This window comes from Triturus cristatus, chromosome 9 (assembly GCF_964204655.1).
Source record: "Triturus cristatus chromosome 9, aTriCri1.1, whole genome shotgun sequence".
NCBI classification, from domain to species: Eukaryota; Metazoa; Chordata; class Amphibia; order Caudata; family Salamandridae; genus Triturus; species Triturus cristatus.
This window is the reverse complement of record NC_140592.1, coordinates 1,093,957,574-1,093,978,140: the sequence shown is the minus strand read 5'-3', so window position 1 is coordinate 1,093,978,140 and position 20,567 is coordinate 1,093,957,574. Positions and strand designations below refer to the sequence as shown.

At 42.3% G+C, this 20,567-nt stretch overlaps 2 protein-coding genes across 12 annotated transcripts in view; one reads left to right on the top strand and one right to left on the bottom strand.

Moving 5' to 3' along the window:
• The window catches only part of TRIM9 (tripartite motif containing 9), a 422,460-nt gene that overhangs the window by 157,612 nt on the left and 244,281 nt on the right, over positions 1 to 20,567 (bottom strand). The gene's annotated exons all lie outside the window — the stretch shown is intronic.
• Positions 1 to 20,567, top strand: part of LOC146799414 (uncharacterized) — a 154,431-nt gene that overhangs the window by 132,759 nt on the left and 1,105 nt on the right. The window lies entirely within an intron of this gene.

The following is a 20,567-nucleotide window of genomic DNA, read 5'->3' as shown; positions in this document are numbered from 1 at the left end:
AACGGCTCCATGTACAGGCTATAAGTACATGTATGTTCCCTCCTGCTCCAGTTTTGAAGACGCAAATATATGTGCGTCCACCGTCAATATGTCCTCTTTCAGACCCGCCATGAATGGGTCAGATATTCCATTCCTAAGTATGAAAGGCCACCGACTTTATATGGTTCACTTTCCACATTTTACAGATTCAGGCGAGTAGGCCCGAATTCTGTCATCAAGCCTTTTCCTGCCTTCTGCCTCTGAAAGCTCCAGTCTGAGCCTGCATCTGTGACCATGAACTTTGTCTTACTCCTTGCGCGGCTAACGGTGCCTGATCCAGCCTATTGCCTGCCAAAAACTGTATTTCACCTTCAAGATTATCTCCTCCGCTCCCCATCCGATGCATTCCTGTCTAGTAGTTTAGGTAAACATTCCTCCAGCTACCGTGCAAAGGGGCCAGGCCTCGCTGTCCTCATGCAAGTAATTCATAGCCCCGTTACCATGGAATATTCCTACCCCCTCGCATCTAGTGTAGACACTTAGACGCTTGTACACGCACTAACAGTCAGTATAGTCAGTATAGAATAAGATTCTATCCTAAGAGACCTCTCCTTTTGGATAACACAGTTCTTTAAACATAGGATATTAGATATGATTTGGGATTAGGTTGACATAACCCCAGACTTCTGTCTCCACATGTAGAGCTAAATGTCAAGTCCCCTTCACCCTCTAGTTGCACGTCAATCACACGTCATGCGGCTGCGTGCGCATCTCTGCCAAATATTTCTGCTGACATTGCAGGATTCTTTTATGGATCCACCCACTTGTGACATCATGTTTAATGACGTATTTTAGTTACACCCATGTTTACGCCTCTATTAGTTACGTATGTACAGTTTATCTGAATTATCAGCTGTCACGCCTCTTGCATCTGTTTCACTGTAATGTATTTTCTATAAAACTGCTTAACTGTCAATAATATATGCTCCTTCCTTCCTGAACTTTAGTGGTGATGGAATAGAAGGCCCACAATTCGAATTGTCTTCCTTTGTATTGGAATAAAGCCCTTTTAAAACCTCTAATACCACGGATTCTGCCTCTTATTTTTACTGAGTTATTCTCACTAAGACTTTACCGCATAAAAAATAGTACCGGTAACGAAATATTTACCACATAAATTGGCGCCCGAACAGGGACACTTTCTCATCTCACGCGCCGGCGGTGCGTTGCAGGCCCGGTCTCCTGCCATAGCTGAACGGACAAAAAACGCGTACCTGCAGGATTTCCTGTATCTCCCTCCGGCCAAGCGGGGACGACTGAGGCTGCGATCAACACCCAGACGAGGCGGTGAGAAGTGCGAAGTATCCCGACCAGAGCCTAGCTGAGAGAGCAAGATCCGAGGTATACAGAGGCCCACCAGGTTCCGAAGTTCCGAGTCCAGTCGAGTCGAGTCCAGTCCGGTCCAGTTTCAGTTCCGTTCCGAGGCCTTCCGTTCCGAGCTACCCGGTGAGTACCATTACCGGGGAGGCATTTTACGTGCACATAGTCTGTGCCGGTCAAGACGGGTTTGGGTACACAAATCCGGTCTGCACTGTTTTAGCAGTGTATCTGTACTGTTTAGCAGTATATATAGTATGTTTTGCATATAAATAAGTATTATCTATTGTCAGTATAATGTCAGTAACTAGTTTTCTTTTAGTTATCATTGTTCGTAAAACTGTTAAGCGTTAAATGTTTTAAATACGTTCTATATATTGTGGTGTGAATGACTGTTCATTATTGTGTTTTCTTGTATAAAGTGTGTTCTAGTAATAAGGTCTAAAAATGCCGCTCTTTTCGAAACTAAGACAGATCAAAACTAGAAAAGGTGTACTCGAAGAAGCTGTTCCCATTCCACCTAGGGACACTCCAGGATACTTTATGTATCATAAGCATGGTCTAGATGCCGTATTATTTCTTGATTTATGGGTGGACTACACCAAAGAATTACCAGAGAGTCAGAGATGGCCCGCAACGGGGACCTGGGATGCAGATTGCATCATGAGAGTAGAAGAAGAATTATGGAAAAAGAAAGCCAGACAGTCACAGAAAGATGCCATTGAATTATGGCGTAAAGAATCATACAGACGTACAGAAAAAGCACACAGACAGGAAGAGAAAGGTAGAGAGAATTCAAATAAAACTCGAGAAAATCTATTACTTGAGGAAGGTACCCGAGTAAACTCAGAACAAGTAGACAGACAAAGAAACGCTCTTATGAATGGTATGTATCCTCTTCTGGCCGAAGGGCTACCTAAGGCTACCCCGGAAATACCAAAAGATTTAACTCCTCCATTGTTTCCGATAAAAGCACATCCCAAATCACATCCCAAAACAGCAAAGGACGTTTTTCTTTCCTCCTATTTAGACGACGCAGCTCCCGAGTATGCTAATGCCATACCACCCACATCGCTTGCCGATGGTGTTCAACACCAAGAGCATACGTCTGTATCCCCGCAACTACAAACTCCTACACAAGTTCCCACAGGTCCGTCCGTTTCTACAGTTTTTCCCGCATCTACAATCTCTATCCTACGTCCAACGAATCCTTTCGTGCCTAGCACCTCAGATGGTGCTACCGGAGGTACGACAGACATGTTTGCCACCCCGCCGCGAAATAAACAGACCCTTAGAGATTTAGCACACCAACGTACGCCCAAACTAGCAACTCCCGACATGCTTAAGGAACTTCTAGTAGATTGTAGATATGATCCTGTGCCAGGTAAACGGGACGAAATGCTGCTGTCATCATTACGTATTCGACGAGCTGCAATATATTTAACGAAGCTACCAGGAATGATTACACATTTAGAAAATATATATCACTTTGTCCAGTCAGGGCGAAGTCCTGAAAGTATTAACAGAGCCATGGAGTACCAGAAAGCGGAGGTACAAGGACAACTGTTACGTTTCCTCATAAACTGTGTAATCAGAAATCAAGACCGGCCTGGGGTAAATCCGGAAGAAATGCAAAAACTTGTCACTTGGGGCCAGAATATATCAGAAGGGAGACATGATAAACAGTTATGTATAGTCGCCATGTACCGAAAGATCCGCAAAGAAGTAGAACGAATACACGAAGAAAGATTAGAGGTAGACGCCGCTGACCTAAACACAGAAGAGGAGGAGCAAGAGTCAGAGCAAGTAGAAACGATAGCTTATGTAGGTAGAGGAAGACCCCATAATAATACCAGAGGTTTTAATGATCCGGTACGTCCAATACGTCCAGAATATAATAGACATTTTCCAAACCCTATGTTAAATACAAAATCCCCTGAACACTTATTTCAGGCCGCTGATAAATTACTCCGAGATCGAAGGGGGTACCACATGCTCGATTCCATGGACGAACAAGAATTAGCCAGGTCAGCAGTACAATGGGCTGACAGTCCCGGCGAATACAATGACGATGTACTTGCACACACGTTTCTGAATCTAGACCCATATGAACAGCGTTTAGCTAGTATATACATGATTCAACACCTCCTTATATTATATAAAAGCCAACACTCCGATCCAGGACCCTTACCTGACATATTGACAGAACTACTCACGAATATATGGAGAGGGTCAGGTACTGATTTGATTAAGGAAATTCTAGAATCCCGAAACCAATATTTAAATTTCGTATGCCCAGAACACGTTCCAGTTCCCATCATGGGAAGAAAAATGTATCACATAGATAGACAGAACCCGTTACGCGAAGTGCACCCAATAAGAGGTGCCGGTGATAATTTTACACGCGTGTTTGTGTACACGCCTATAACTAAATTAGAATTATTAGAAATGAAGAAAGTAGTACCTAGCCATGACAAAGACCCAGCAGGTTTCCACCGTGAGATAAAAGACATGTTACTCATGGGAGAGTATACCTACCCCGACATTATGAAAATATTAAAAGTCCTATTACCCGCCGGTGTTTATGAAAAACTCAAAGAAAAAGAATGGGAGGTGGGAGACCAAAAGATAGATTGGACAGCATTAGAAAACGAAGAAAAGGCCCGAGCTGCAGGAGCAGGGCTTGGGGAAAAGACTACAGCACTAGCAGGATTACTAATACAGGTACTGCCACGTTTATTAACTACGAAAAAGGAAGACTGGGGTGCAATTTCAGCCTGTAAACAAAAACCAGATGAAGACACTAGTGATTTCTATTCCCGATTTGAAAAATGTTTTGGTATAAATAGTGGCATAAAAGCCAGTAGTGAGTCATACCCACATCTGTTTGTGACAAAATTAGTTGAAAATTCTCTGCTACAAGTCAAGAATAGAGTATTGAAATTCGAAAGTACCTGGCAAGGTAATACCCCATCACAGATGCTACAGATGTTACAATATCACCACAATAGAATTAGAGAAGAACAAGAACACGAACAAAGACGTATGAAAGATACAAAAATGAAAATGCTTGTTGCACAGTCAGTTCCAGCCGATAGTCATCAAAAGGGTGATTCCGCAGGTCCTACGAAAGGGACATGCAACTATTGTAAACAACCAGGTCATTATATACACGATTGTCCAGTCCTGAAACATAATATTGCTACAGGTAGAACACATGAGAGACCACGTCCACCTAGACAGGATCAGAATCAACAACAAATTCCTCAGCATGCACAACCTAGGTTAGCTCCGCAACAACTAGCTCCGCAACAGGGAGCTCCACAACAGACCATAGCACCACCACAAGCGCAGCCTATTGCTGCAACACAAGCGACAACACAACAGATGTATCAGTATGCACAAGCAGATTATCCCGATTATCAGCGATACTCATGAGATAGCCTAGAGAGGGAAGTTGGCTTACCCCTTATTGAGGTTCCTGTAGACCAAGAGGGACCTTATGTACATAGTGAACTATTAGGGGAAGACAGAAAGTTTTTACTTGATACAGGGGCAAGCAGAACGACTATAAGACGCAGTGAAGTTCCAGGGGCACCCCTCTCAGGCTCACAGAATATTTCCCTTGGATTCTCAGGAAAACCTATAATTAATGACGTAACACAACCTCTTCCACTTACAGTCGGTCCATTGACACGTACTACAGATTTATTGCTTACTAAATCATGTCCAGAAAACTTGTTAGGCATAAAAACATTGAAAGCTCTAGGAGCTATAATATGTTGTTCTCCGGAAGGAGTACGACTATTTCTACGTGACTTTAAAGGTCACTACGTGTCCAGAGACATGGATCACCGACTGCAGAATTTACCTACACATTTATGGGCACAAGGCCCCACTGATGTTGGTTGCATGAACATTACACCATATCGAGTTACACTGAAAACAGGAATAGTACTACCACGAATGCGACAATACAAGTTACCACCCGATGCTGTTGTGGCTTTACTGCAAATCATTGACGAGCTCATTGCACAAGGAGTGGTTGTCGAAACTGACTCCAATGTATGTAATTCCCCGATAATTCCGGTTCTTAAAAGAACGGATCCAAAAGCTCCACCAGTATATCGATTAATTATTGATCTGCGCGAATTAAATAAATGTATTGTACCACAATACCCTGTGGTCCCAGATATCTCTTCATTACTAACAGCTATTGACTCAGAAGCAACGTTCTTCACTGTAATTGATCTAAAAAATGCTTTCTTTAGCGTCCCAATAGATCCGGAAAGTCAATATTTGTTCGGATTCAGTTTAAATGGACGAAGTTTTAAATTCACACGCGCACCTCAAGGATTTACAGAAAGCCCCAGCATCTATAGCCAAGCACTGAAACGAGAACTCGACAGTATCCACATGCCAGTTAACACTACCTTGCTTCAATATGTCGATGATCTACTGATCACCGCTCGAAGCGAACCTGAATGTGAAAAAGCGTCACTGACGGTTTTAAAATGTTTGGCTGACAAGGGGCACAAGGTGTCCCCTTCTAAGCTGCAATTCTGTGTCCAGCGAGTTGTTTACCTTGGGCACTCGCTGTCCAAGGAGGGAAGGCAGCTTACACCCGACCGCATCCAGTTAATCGCTAACATGCCACCACCCAAGACACAAAAGGAGGTACGGGCTTTTATAGGCCTCACTTCATACTGTAGGCAGTGGATCCCTCAATATGCATTTCTAGCAAAACCACTCATCCAGTTGACAACACAGGAGGCAGCCACATCGACTGTCCTCCCTTGGACTCAAGAACATACACACGCCTTTGAAAGCTTAAAGAAAGCTTTATGCCAAGCACCTGTTTTAGCAACACCATGTTACAGTAAACAGTTTACACTCTTTGTTACAGAACGCGAAGGTACTGCTTTGTCAGTACTCACTCAGGAACAAGCAGGATCACACGAACCATGTGCTTATTTCTCTAGTACATTGGATCCAGTAGCTCAGGCTCTTCCTGCGTGCCTGAAATCGGTGGCAGCAACAGCTTTAGCAATCAGACAAAGCGATGCCATAGTGTTAGGACATCAATTGACAGTACAAGTACCACACGCAGTAGAGGTTCTCTTGAATCGCACACAAACACAACACTTGACTATAGCGAGACTCACCGGTTACGAATTGACATTGTTTCAGCCACACATAGAAATCAGACGTTGCAATACGTTAAATCCTGCCACACTGTTACCAGTGGGCGGAACAGATCCATTGGCACATGATTGTGTCGAAGTCATTACTATCACGACGAAACCCAGACAAGACTTGACAGATATCCCTTTGTCAGATCCAGACTTGACATTGTATGTAGATGGGTCATGTATGAGAACAAGTACAGGAGAGTTAGTGGCCGCTTACGCAGTCACAACAGACACTGAAGTCATTGAAACAAATCGTATTAACGCTTTGTCAGCTCAAGCAGCAGAGCTCATCGCTCTGACACAAGCCTGTATTCAAGCCACAAATAAGAAAGTCAACATATACACAGATTCACGTTATGCATTCGGAGTCGTCCATGACTTCGGCGTACTGTGGCGAGAGAGAGGTTATTTAACTTCTCACGGTGCCCACATCCAGCACGGACCCCTCATTCAAACCCTATTAGACGCGATTCATCTACCTACTACACTATCGATTATGAAATGCAAAGCCCATACAAAAGTTACCGATATCATTTCTCAGGGTAATGACCTAGCTGACAGAACAGCTAAACAGACTGCTCAGAATCAGACTCTCACAACTGACATGACAAAGACAATAGTTCCGACGTCAACACATTGCATGACAGTTAAGGATCCCGCCCTTGATGTAATTGACATACAGACACATGCTACACCAGAAGAAATAAAGAAATGGACTGAATTAGGAGGGATCCAAACGGATCAAGGATGGATGACGAAGGAAAAATCTATATGGTTTCTTCCCGACTCTATGGTCCAAGTCATCATTAACACAATACATAGTCCAGCGCACCTAGGAGAAAAAGCTATGCTAGACAGCATTCAACACATTTGGTTCAACAAGCACTTGCGAGCAGCAGCTAAACAAAAAGTTCGTACCTGTATGATATGTTGTCAGTTTAATCCAGGTAAAAGCATCCCCGTAGAACAGGGTGGATTTCAAACTCCCGATCATGCTTTTGAAGTCCTCCAGATGGATTATATCCAGATGGAACGATGTCGAGGATTCAAATATGTTCTCGTAGTTGTCTGTGCTCTTTCCCGTTGGACAGAAGCATACCCGGTTTCAGATTACACTGCCCCGACTACTGCCAAACAGTTAGTTCGAGAATTCTTCCCACGGTACGGTTTACCACGTGTTGTCTACTCAGATAACGGCCAGCCGTTCTCATCCGAACTAATGAAACACGTTTCCCTTCTATTAGGCTATCAATGGAAATTTCACTGTGTCCGACATCCCGAGGCAGCAGGTCTCGTAGAACGCCATAATCAAACTTTGAAAATTAGATTGTCCAAAATATGTAGAGAAAAAGGAGTCGATTGGATAGTAGCCTTACCAGTTGCGCTCTTTTACATGAGAATGGTAGCACATTCTCGAACAGGGCTATCCCCGTATGAGGTGATCTTCGGTAGACCACCAAATATGTGGGGGACGCCTATACCGCGCAAAATCACTGATGTTGACTGTAATATGCTGACAGATTACCTGGCTTCCTTGATGTCTGCACTACAATCTTGTCGTTCACAGGTAACCGCAGCTTTTCCCGATAATACTGAGGTGAAGCCCCATGACGTGGTTCCTGGTGACCTGGTGCTGGTCAGGAACTTTGACCGGAAGACCCAACTGGATCCTAGGTGGAAGTCGCCTAAGTTAGTTCTACTGACCACAAGGACAGCCGTGAAGATCGAAGGTCGCAAAGGGTGGTTGCACTCGAGTCATATCAAGAAATTTTATGGACTACCATCCAATGTAGATACTCAACCCTGTATTCCCTCAAAGACAGACTCAAAACTCCCCTTGGTTGAATTAACCAAACCAGAACTTTATAAACTAAAATTGAGGTCTAGTAAGTCAGACAATTTGATTGTTTAAGTCCTCTCCAAGGTGAATCGGTTGAATTTGTCTCTGACATGTATCCTCTAGACCGGAATAGAGAAAGAAATCAGCGAATGCAGCTGAAAAAGCATGCGTATTGTAAATCACTTCGTAGTCACTGTACAGTAACATTATTAATTTTGTTTTTTCTAAGTCTTCTGATCATTATTTTTAGCATACTATTGCACATGTATTACCCTATTCTTAAACATGCTTACAATATAACTGCAGAACATTCTTTTAGCGAATTTCCTCCGCATGAATTGTCCTATAGATTTGCGCTGCGCAACAACACATTCATTAGTATGCTACATCATTCCCATCAAACCAGCAATGCCACAAATTGTTGGATATGTGGCCGACTCCCTCCCTATCAGAACTATAAGGGAGTTTTGCCCCTCTTTCCATATCCGTTCACACACAATGGCTCCTGTGGAGCATGGTTTAGTTTGATTAATACCCTAGATTCAAATTCCGCAGTTTATCAAGACAACTGGGTATGGGGAAACCTGAACCTAGTTTTGCTTAAAGTCTGCTACCCTAACAAGGAGGGACTCCCCAAAAGAACAGGAACTGATCTAGAAAATGAAGTATATGGATTAGGTAACTTTATACTTAACCTCATGATCCTGAACGTTGAATCTGAAGCTACACCAATCTTGCCCGCCATGTCAGTATTCCCAGTAAAAGGGGAATTATGTATAAGAAAGAATGGTTCCATACACATGGGCCACAGTAAATGCACCACTGTAATAAAATTCAGTGATCAAGGCAAGTCTACATTTAGAGCTTCCCATCATTCCTACTTCATATGTGGCCAGACCGCATATATATGTCTACCTTTAGATTGGGATGGTACCTGTTACATAGCATTCCTTCTGCCACCTGTTTTCCTAGCTCCTCCTGATTATCATAGAAATACCCATTTAGTACACAATAGACAACAGAGAGATCTCCCAATTGTCGATTACACTGAAACAGCATGGGAAAAATACACAGATTTCAATAAAGGATTCTTTCCCTATATAGGTACAGTCACTAATAGTAAGCTGATACGTAGATTAACCAGAACCCTTGAAGCAGTAGTGAACGAGACTATTTCCGCCTTAGGCAATTTAACAGAAGAGCAGTCTGCTATGCGGATTGTTGTGCTTCAAAATCGTCTTGTCCTTGACGTCATCCTGGCCGATAGGGGCGGAGCTTGTAGGGTCATCGGATCAAGTTGTTGCATTTTCATACCAGAAAATTCGCCGTCAGTATATAAGGCCATAACTCGCCTTCATAAGATTGTAAGCCAGATACACCAGAGTCCAGGCACCTGGACTTGGTCCGGTTGGTTCTGGGGCGTGTTGTCAGCCTGGGGATGGAGAATATTATCCTTCCTAGGTATTGGCCTCCTCATACTATTCAGTTGCTGCTTATGTCTACAATGTGGGCCAGCGATTTGTGGTCTGTGTGCCACCTCGTGTATCCCACATCCAAGTTTTCGTTCGAGATCCCGGAAGAAGAAAGAAGAACAAATGATGCTATATGAACAGATCGATGGATTGATGAAGATCGATATCTCCTAAGGGTCCGAAGGGGACAAGGAGGGAATGAGGAAATATGAATTTTGTGATCAGTTATGTCCCCTATCGTAGACCCCAACGGCTCCATGTACAGGCTATAAGTACATGTATGTTCCCTCCTGCTCCAGTTTTGAAGACGCAAATATATGTGCGTCCACCGTCAATATGTCCTCTTTCAGACCCGCCATGAATGGGTCAGATATTCCATTCCTAAGTATGAAAGGCCACCGACTTTATATGGTTCACTTTCCACATTTTACAGATTCAGGCGAGTAGGCCCGAATTCTGTCATCAAGCCTTTTCCTGCCTTCTGCCTCTGAAAGCTCCAGTCTGAGCCTGCATCTGTGACCATGAACTTTGTCTTACTCCTTGCGCGGCTAACGGTGCCTGATCCAGCCTATTGCCTGCCAAAAACTGTATTTCACCTTCAAGATTATCTCCTCCGCTCCCCATCCGATGCATTCCTGTCTAGTAGTTTAGGTAAACATTCCTCCAGCTACCGTGCAAAGGGGCCAGGCCTCGCTGTCCTCATGCAAGTAATTCATAGCCCCGTTACCATGGAATATTCCTACCCCCTCGCATCTAGTGTAGACACTTAGACGCTTGTACACGCACTAACAGTCAGTATAGTCAGTATAGAATAAGATTCTATCCTAAGAGACCTCTCCTTTTGGATAACACAGTTCTTTGAACATAGGATATTAGATATGATTTGGGATTAGGTTGACATAACCCCAGACTTCTGTCTCCACATGTAGAGCTAAATGTCAAGTCCCCTTCACCCTCTAGTTGCACGTCAATCACACGTCATGCGGCTGCGTGCGCATCTCTGCCAAATATTTCTGCTGACATTGCAGGATTCTTTTATGGATCCACCCACTTGTGACATCATGTTTAATGACGTATTTTAGTTACACCCATGTTTACGCCTCTATTAGTTACATATGTACAGTTTATCTGAATTATCAGCTGTCACGCCTCTTGCATCTGTTTCACTGTAATGTATTTTCTATAAAACTGCTTAACTGTCAATAATATATGCTCCTTCCTTCCTGAACTTTCGTGGTGATGGAATAGAAGGCCCACAATTCGAATTGTCTTCCTTTGTATTGGAATAAAGCCCTTTTAAAACCTCTAATACCACGGATTCTGCCTCTTATTTTTACTGAGTTATTCTCACTAAGACTTTACCGCATAAAAAATAGTACCGGTAACGAAATATTTACCACAGTACGAGTGCATCAGTGCAACACGACCTCAGCACCACAAGAGCAAGGGAAAGGGCAATCACCATGCGCCTCACTAGGGACACATGCTTAAATCTGGGGCTCTCCGTTACCATGGGCTCCCTGTGATGCACCAGGACTACAAGACCCAAGAGTAAGCCAGTACTCAGCGCGGCATGGCTAAACACTTATAAGGTGCCAAAGGCGAGACCTATTGGCTATGCCAATGCTTGTTTGAATTTGGGGTAGTTTGCGCCTTCATAACTTTTTTCCACAAAAAGCCAGATTTCGATTTCGGGATATTCCCGGAGCAAACCGAGAAACCAACCAAAATGTAGATTATTTTTTTTAAATGGTACAAAAGTGCTGTGCAAGACAGTGTTTTTTATTCTTCAAAAAATGGCAACAAGAAAATGTGTTGGACTACGATTGCCCTCTTGCCAGCTGTCAGGAACAGTCAGGGTTGTAAACAACTCCTGTTTTCAATACTGTTTTTGCAACTTTTTAAGTGGTAGTCAATATTTTCCATTTCTGCAGTTTCATCCAACTTGCAGTTTGTAGGGAAAAGAGTTATGAAACCCACTGGTGAACCTGGAATAATGTACATTTCTAAAAAGTAGACACAATTCTGAATTCAGCAAGGGGTCACTAATGTGGACTGCTGATTGTTTCCCAAAAAACACAAATTGTAAAAGCAAGTAGAAAAAAATAGATATAAATGTTTTATTGATAACTTTATGACCCAAGGGCTTACGTAAGTAATGTAATATTATGTCTGGTCACAGAATATATGGTGTTTGTTGGCTGTCCAAAAACACAAGATATCCAGAGCCATCAACCGAGATGCAGATTATAATACATTTTTACTGTGTACCGACCATGCATCGATTCATAAGGTAAAACAAATTAATTAAAACTGGATATGAAGAAAAGCAATGGATATATAAAGTGTGACCAAGAGTCTGAGTTTAGGAACAGTGGTTATTCGTACAACTCTAAAGTTGAGGTTACCCATAACATCATGTGATTCAGAAGGCACTTTCCAAAATGTGTTCTTTCTTGCACACTGGCTTACAGTTGGACGTCAAAAATGGGGAGATGTTCAAAAGATAACAGATGTTCTAATATTTTGTGATCCCACACTTCTATCAAGAAAAACTGTACTGGACGGCCTATCTCTCATGACAGACATAGTCAGTCTTTATTGGGATATGGGTAGGTGCCTTATTTGGGCCAAGGACCAAGGGTTTTGCTGAAAATCGGGAACCTGTGGGAGTCGAGGGTGGTTTATCTTGCATGTATCCTTCTACTTTATCTTTCCCAGAATGCTCTGCGAACATCACACATTGGCTAAAATAACAGATTTTGCTCAGTTTTCTCAAGGAAAGTTCAGGAGGCTGGTAAATCAACAAAGACCTACCACCCAGTCTTCCCACACTTCTCCCAATAAAAACTCTACGCCACGCCAAAATGCAATGTACAAACCTCAAGATTTTTCCCTAGAATTTCAATCTTACTGGAATGTAGGTAGCTGTGGTATTGGGCCCTGCATCTGGACACATTGCCAGCTGATTATTTGGGCTCACAGTTGGTCGGCACCAGACCAGTCAACTCTTATGGTGCCACTGTTCCTTACAATATCAAATCCCTTCACATGGTCAAGTGAAGTGCCGATATCACACGTGGGAGGGAATGGAGCTAAAAACTCTTGCATTGAGTTAGTTTTATTATACCTTAGGAGGCTCTGAAAAGATGATGTCCATTATGAGTTTTCAAAACACCCGGCAACATCATCTGCAGCCTTGGTAAACTTTTCATTCTTTAGGATTGGAGGAAGTTAGTTGGGGGGGCATAAGTGTCTCAGGCAGTTCTCGGCAAAAAACCCTGCCGCTCCAAAGCTTAACCATCTCCTCTCGAACTGTTGATTTTTTTTCTATTGGCAGGTCTGCTGCAGCTAGGATAACCTACCAATCCCAAACATTTCTGAAAAGTAGACGGGGGGAGGAGTCCACATTGGTGCTGCTGACCGAGATAACATGACTTTTTCTTACATAGAATTACCTGTAAATGTCAAACTTTGGTTAAAATAACAATATTTCCTAATGTTTCTGTGATGACGTATTCCATAATCTGTGGGGATTGACAACAGGTTTGCCACCCAAAGTTCCCACACTACTCCCCATGAAAGCGATAGTAGGGCTCCAAAATGCAACTTGAAAACATCAAGATTCCAGTGTGGTGTTGCTTGCATGAATCCCACTATTTTTTCTTATGCAGAATGCCCTGCAAACACAAAACATTGACTAAAATTGCAGCATTCCCACACATTTCTTTTAGGGAATGTTCTGGAATCTAGCGGCATTGATAAAAGTCCTCACACTCAACATTTCCACTATTCTTATGATAAAAAAGATAGCCCACTTGTGTGGGCCCATCACCTGTGATAGGAACCGGCCAAAACATGCACCATGGGAAGTCAGAAGTCAATGCAGCATTAGTGTTTTTTTCACATGGTTGCTGTTTTGGTCTGTTTCTATGATACATCTCTTCGCAGCATCGCTACCTTGAAGTGGTAGAGGGGCTTGCATGTTTCAGTGACCTGGAGAGCTGTCCGGCAGAGTTTAGTCTCCTGGCAGGGTCACCAAACCAGACTGTTCAAAGGGTAGAGACCAGATGAAGTCCGATCCACTTGTCCTTCAGGTGTGAGGGTTGGGAACAAGGCTAACAAACTTGTACCATAAAAACATATGTTATGGAAACAAAGCCAATAACCACTTAATCTTCTGGGCACAAGGGACTGCCAGAGTCTCTGCATGAGACATGCATAATTGGCAGTCAAAGCCACAAGTAAATTACTGACCGGATGACCGATGTTCTGTGCTCAAAGTGCAAGACTAAAATTGGATTCTGGAACATCGGCACATTGTTTTGACCCGTCGAAAAGACTCGCATTACTGCAGCAGCCTGCATCATATGTGGAACTGCCGCTGTGCAACGCATCCGCGGTGCAAGACCTCTCATTGACGGCAGACTCAACGATGGACTCCGCATCGCAGCTTTGCAGCTCCTCGGAACCAACGCATTGAGCACAGGTCAATTTAGGGTTTGCTTGTAACTTCATGCTGAGAAGAATTGTGGCTGCTGCTTGAAAAGGGTTTCAGCCCCCTCAACCAGTAACCCAAATTCTTACAGTGGGTAAGGTTCCTTGGGTGCAGACCGATCTTGGGCCAAAATGCTGAAGCCATCGCCCATATAAAGAGAGAGGAAACTGGGTTGTATAGGCATTTCTTTACATTGGCAGTGCATTCTGGGTAGGAAAACATGCTGGTTTCCATGCAAACCACACCACTATGGATTCTCCTATGAATCTAGGTTTCAGAAATGCCCAGGGTTGGTAGGATTACATAGGTGGTGGCGACCCTCAGACAAAATGCGGCAGCTCTCCCCCACAAAAAGAGAGGAAATTGGGTGTTTTAGGTGTATTTTTGATGTTTGGAGGGCATTCAGGCTAGGAAAACATGCTTGACTATACACAAGCCAAGATGCGGAGTAGCGATGGGCTCAAGATTTGCGCCGTCTCTGGCCTGCCTCTTTATGGGGAGGCTCGAGATGTCGCACATCTGGGGCCCTGGGGGTGCAAAATGGCAGGAGTATATTGTTTATTATGGAAGGTATATAGATGATTGCCTCATAATCTGGACTGAAAGCAATGATGAGTTGCTAAAATTCCTTGATTATATGAACAATAATCAATATAATATGTCATTTACCATGTCATCTAGTCAGGAGAGCTTAGTATTCCTTGATACAGAATTATTTGTGGCAGATGGTAAAATCAACCGTAGACTTTATAGAAAAAGTACCTCTTGCAATTCAACACTATATGCAACGAGTGCCCATCCTAAAGCTCAGATAGATGCAATACCTTATGGTGAATTATATAGGGCACGAAGAAAAAACAGTAGGGATGAGGATTTTCTTAGCTGTGTCAAAGAAATGGAAGTGCGTTTCATGAATAGGGGCTATCATAAGGATACCATTTGTAAAGCGAAACAGATCGCTTAAGTTATGAAGACAGGATACTTAGAAATCCAAAAGATAGCGAGATGGCAATACAATACAGTGTGTGAGGATGGTTACTAATTACCACCCTTGGTCCTATAAAGTTTACAATACACTTTGAAAGCATTGGCATCTATTAACATCAGATCCCACAATAAGTGCTCACATCTATAACAAACCAAGTATCTCATATAGGAAAGGTGCTACACTACGTAGTCTGATTATCCCCAGTTATCCAAAAATCTAAAAATCTGACTACACGTGGTTACACAAACTTAACGTAGGATCTTTTAAATGTGGGCATTGTAGTATGTGCAAGTTTTCAGAACATGGAATACTGGATTTTCAATATAATGGTTCAGCTAAATATAAGATCTATCAACATACTGATTGTTCAACAAAATATGTTGTTTATGCTATACGATGTAAATGTCTTAAAATCTACGTTGGTAGTACTATCAGATGCCTAAAAGAGAGAATGGCGGAACATTTCAGAGCATTAAAAAATCTGGACCTGAGATATCCTCTCGTTAATCATGCTAGGAATTGCCCAAGTCAGAGTGGTAATTTATCCTTTTCCTTTCACGGGATAGAAAATATTATGAGTGATAACCGTGGAGGCAATAGGGAACTCGAGGTTTGTCAATGCGAAGCAAGATGGATATTGAATCTGCGTGCTGTGGAACAGGGATTTAATGTTGACTCTGAGCTACAGTATTTTTTGGGGTACTAAATGTATGAAATCTTTGCACAAAAAAGGTGACTTTATAGCAATTCGGTACCTATAAGACAAGATATCACTATATGATATTTGGCCATACAATGAAACATCGTAATCTTCCAGTTATGGTATGTTAAGCATAGACCTATTGGCAATTTGAAAGACCTTAAATATTAAATGTATGTCATTTAATAATATATTTAGTGTTACAAGATGCCATTAACTATTACATGACAATGTACAACATTGTTTGGAATTATGTTATGCTAAGTCAGGAAATGTGAACAACAGCTTTTATACAATCTTGTGTATCAATTTAATAACATTAGTGAATTATTGCTGATATGTAAAAATGTGACAAAATGTGGACTACCATTTGGGAATTGTTTAACTGTAATAGATCAGGTTTTTGTAAAAATGATTCTCTTAATATTCACTTTGTGAGGCCTATGGTGCGTCTCTCTATTCTGTTCTCTTATGTTCTAAGTTGCTTTCTGCTATACTTTCCTTCTCTAGCCAATTTGCTTCTGGTGTGAATTTGGATACTTTGTGTATGATATCATTATGTAATGACTTCTTATGTTCATTGATCGCTTTATAGCTCAACTGCTATTATTATAATATTAATGGTAGTATAGATTTCAACCGAATATGTGGTTGTTTAAACATTTTTTTTGCTTTATTTTTTGATCGATATTCCTTTTCATCGCTTTGTTAATATTACGATAAGCCTTTTACCGTTTTAAGATGGCGTCCATTCTTGAGGAACTAGAATATAATAGGTAAGCGCTAATTCGCTTTTCTTTCCTTTTTTAGCTAAAATTGCCGTTTTTGGTCCGGGTACTTTACTGGTGTGACTCTGGATTCAATGTGCAAAATACAATTCTGGAAAAATTGCTTCTTTTTATGGATCGGTTTATGGTTTAACCGTTATGACTATATTAGTACTGGTAGTATATTTAGTACATATTTTTATTTAACTTGGTATTGCAATTTTTGATGTTTCATCCTTTGATCTTAAAAATGTTTCTTTTAAAATTGACTTACTGATAAGCAAATCAATATTACGGAAGACCTTCTTACCGCTTTAAAATGGCGCTTATTATTGAGGTATGAGAAAGCGATAGCAGATGGAAAGTCAGTTTTTACTGTCTATGACATGGAGTCGACATAAATAATGCCAAAAACATGGGGCCGATGCAACACGCCAAACTTTTCACCGGCAGGACACGCTGCAAGTGCTTGTCCCATTATGGGAGGTGAGTTCATGAATAACAGTGTTAGATTTTGGATCTTTAGAGTATGTCAATGAGTCAGCCGTGGTTTGGACTGCATATTTTTAATAATAGAAATTAGTTTTATGATACTTAGTGAATTCGTAAATGTTGTCAGGAAAATATTCAGATTGGTTCTGAGTGGTCGTGGTAATTGGCTTAATATGTTAACGATTGCAGTTGTTGAAATAACACTGTATCTATTTTGTATTAGATGACAATAGACGGGAAGCAGTGTTGACATGTATTGGATTTTGGATATATTGACATCGCGTAACTGACAGTGTCAAGCACTATTTTCTCTGATTTTGGTGAGTGGATGCCTTTACCCTTTGAGGGGAGGTATAAATAACAGTATACGTGAAATATAATATCAGGATTGGACTTGATGGTAATTTCTGGTGTCTTATTTGTTATCAATCCAGATTTTATGAATACGAGGAGTGTGTACATTATATTTATCGTTCAAGGTTAGTAGCACTTTACTGAGAATGTTGTAGCATGTGAGTTTCTCTTGGTATATTCTTTTTTGATTCACAGATGGCTATATTTGTGTTTGTTCGTAGTTGATACTGATGGATAAATATGCTCTTTAGAATAAGAATATGGCATGTATAATACTTTCTTATTTTGTGGTTGGTACTACATACACAATGTGGGGATAGCTTTATATTTCTTGGTTTCCGTCTCTTATTTTCCTCTTTTTGGTGGAGGTTAAATCAAACTTTACTGAGTAAAGGGAGGTGATGATCATTGGATCATATGTATATTTATTACAGCCCTGAGGAAGTCATTTGGCAATTCACCATTGACGAAACACGTGTTGGCTGTTGGGTTGTACGAACTGAAAACGACTGTACAAACAACTGTACAAATTCAAAACAGAATTGGTTGTACTATATGACGGAACTGTGAGCTAATAAGTCTTCGAGAGGAATTACGGAACCTGAAAATAAAGACTTTGTTTATTTATTGGACATTACTACATTTCTATTTTGGAGTTTGATTTCTCTTTGTATTGTATGGACATATATTTTGATATTGCTCAGGGAACAATCTGTTTAGTTTTAGCAATTGCTTTGCAATTGTATAGTTCCAGCTTGGGGTGGTGGCTGTTTGCATTTCCCTTTGATGCATTTTATGTGAATTTAGCCAGCTACTGTAACCAATAGACGGTGCGCAGGAGAGATCTCACTACCCTTCTATTTGACTTATACACAAGCCATACCACCCTAGATTCCCATAGAGATCTAAGTTTCAGAAATGAACAGGGTTGGTAGAGTTCCCTGGGTGCTGGATGACTCAGAGCCTGAATATTGTAGCCATTCCCAATGAAACGAGAGAGGAAATTGAAACTTCTTAGGGTGCAGATTTGACATACTAGCTGAAAGAGGGGGGCACTCCTTCCCATTTTGCCTCTCTGTAGTTAGGAGTGGGGCCTGATGCCAAGATAGTCCGGCACCCACCCGTTCCTTTTCTAATTTTTTTATTTTATGGTAGTCTGGTGAACTTTAGCCCCCTCTGTGTGGCCCAATTTCTGCCCATACCACAGGCAAGGGGAAGGTAAAAGAAAACCTACCAGACCATCAGGAAAAAATGGGAGAAACAGAACGGGGTGCAGTAATTGCCCATCATGGCTATAGATTGCAACCCCAGCCCTGAAACACAGACAGCCTTTCTGCCCTCTTTGGGGAAATGTAAAGGTTAGCCCCCAATGTTCTTACCCCAAGGGGCAGAAAATCAACTAGACACCAGAGTTTGGTGTCCAAAAAAGAAATGGTGTGAGGTGTCTGCCCATCTTGGCATATGTCCTTCCCTCGGCTCCAGACAGTGTTTCTGCTACCCAGGAGAAGCAGATGGCGGGGAGGGGGGTTACACACTTCTCAACAGGTCCACATGTCACACAACACCTAAAGGAATCTTAATTTACTCTCATTTCCAATGGGGTAGACTGAAGTAGTGAAACACAGAGCTTCAGCTTGAGATTGTGGCTCTGTTTTTCACTGAAGGTGAACCAGCCTCTCTTGAATGCCTAGATGGGTCCCAGGGTCCCCCATGCCACGCTCTCAAGGAGCACACTCCGGTGCCTCAATAACTGTGTGCTACTTCTATGCGGCACACAGTCAGTGGGCCTCCCAACATGTTTTTTTACTTTTGTAACACCTCTGAAATAGGGCATAGGTGAAAAGTGATCCCTCATTTGCATGGAGCAACCCTCCCATGCAAATGACAGAAAGCCTTTTAATGCTCACACTAGCGCAAACTTTGTGACAGCATGATTCTTAAGCTAGAAGGAGTCCCAAAAGAATCTGCAGCCTCATCTATAATACCAAAATGACTGTGTCCCCAGGGCACTTGTTGTAACATATCTTGGTGTCTAATGTGTTTTACACCTCCCGGGGGACAGTAGATTGGGAGTAGATCTCCAGTTTGTCCCCAGGGAATGGGGTGGCAGAGAGGCCATGTCATCTTTATGGATAAGGGTGCGGCCCGATGCTAGATGGCTGGGCCACACCCTATTCTGCTTTTTTTTAAAAGCTTGTCTGCCTAGTGTGCTTTCTGCCTTCCCTGGGACAGCAGACTGGGGTGAAATTCCCCAAGCTGTCCCAAAGGGGCTGAACGCTGCGTGGGCTTTAGAAGTGGAAGGTATTGCTGGATGCTAGGACCAGCCGGCCCCAACCACATTCTTTAAAAAAAAAATGCTTACTCTGGTGCCTAGTGGGCTTTCTGACCCCACTGGTGTGGGCAGTTGGGTGGTAAACCTCCACAATAGTAGAAAGACTGTAATGCTTATCTGCATCTGGGGACAACTCTCCAGCCATTGATGTAGTCTCTTATGCCTAATAGGCGAATCCAGGCTCGGGGACAGCACACTGAGGGCGATCCTGAACAGGGTTCCAGCTGGGTGGGGAACTGCTCGAAAGGGGAGATGCTTCCCTTTCCAATGGTAGCTGTCCTGTGCAGTTCGGTGCTCAGGTGGAGTGTGCTGTGCCCTGAGCACTTATAAGACTGAAGGCAGCCAGAGACGTTAAGCTATCACTGCTTTCAGTTTTAATTTCAGCAGGCATGGTGTGCTGTGAACCCGAAATAAAAAAAATATTTGGGGCTGCAAGGGAATCAGAGGTGAGGGCATGAAAGGGGGATTCATCTGGTACAAGGTAGTGTGGAGAACATGAACGTCATGTTGCCTGTACCTAAGCATTTAACACATGCATGTTATTTGTTTATTTACATATTCGTATAAAGCACATGC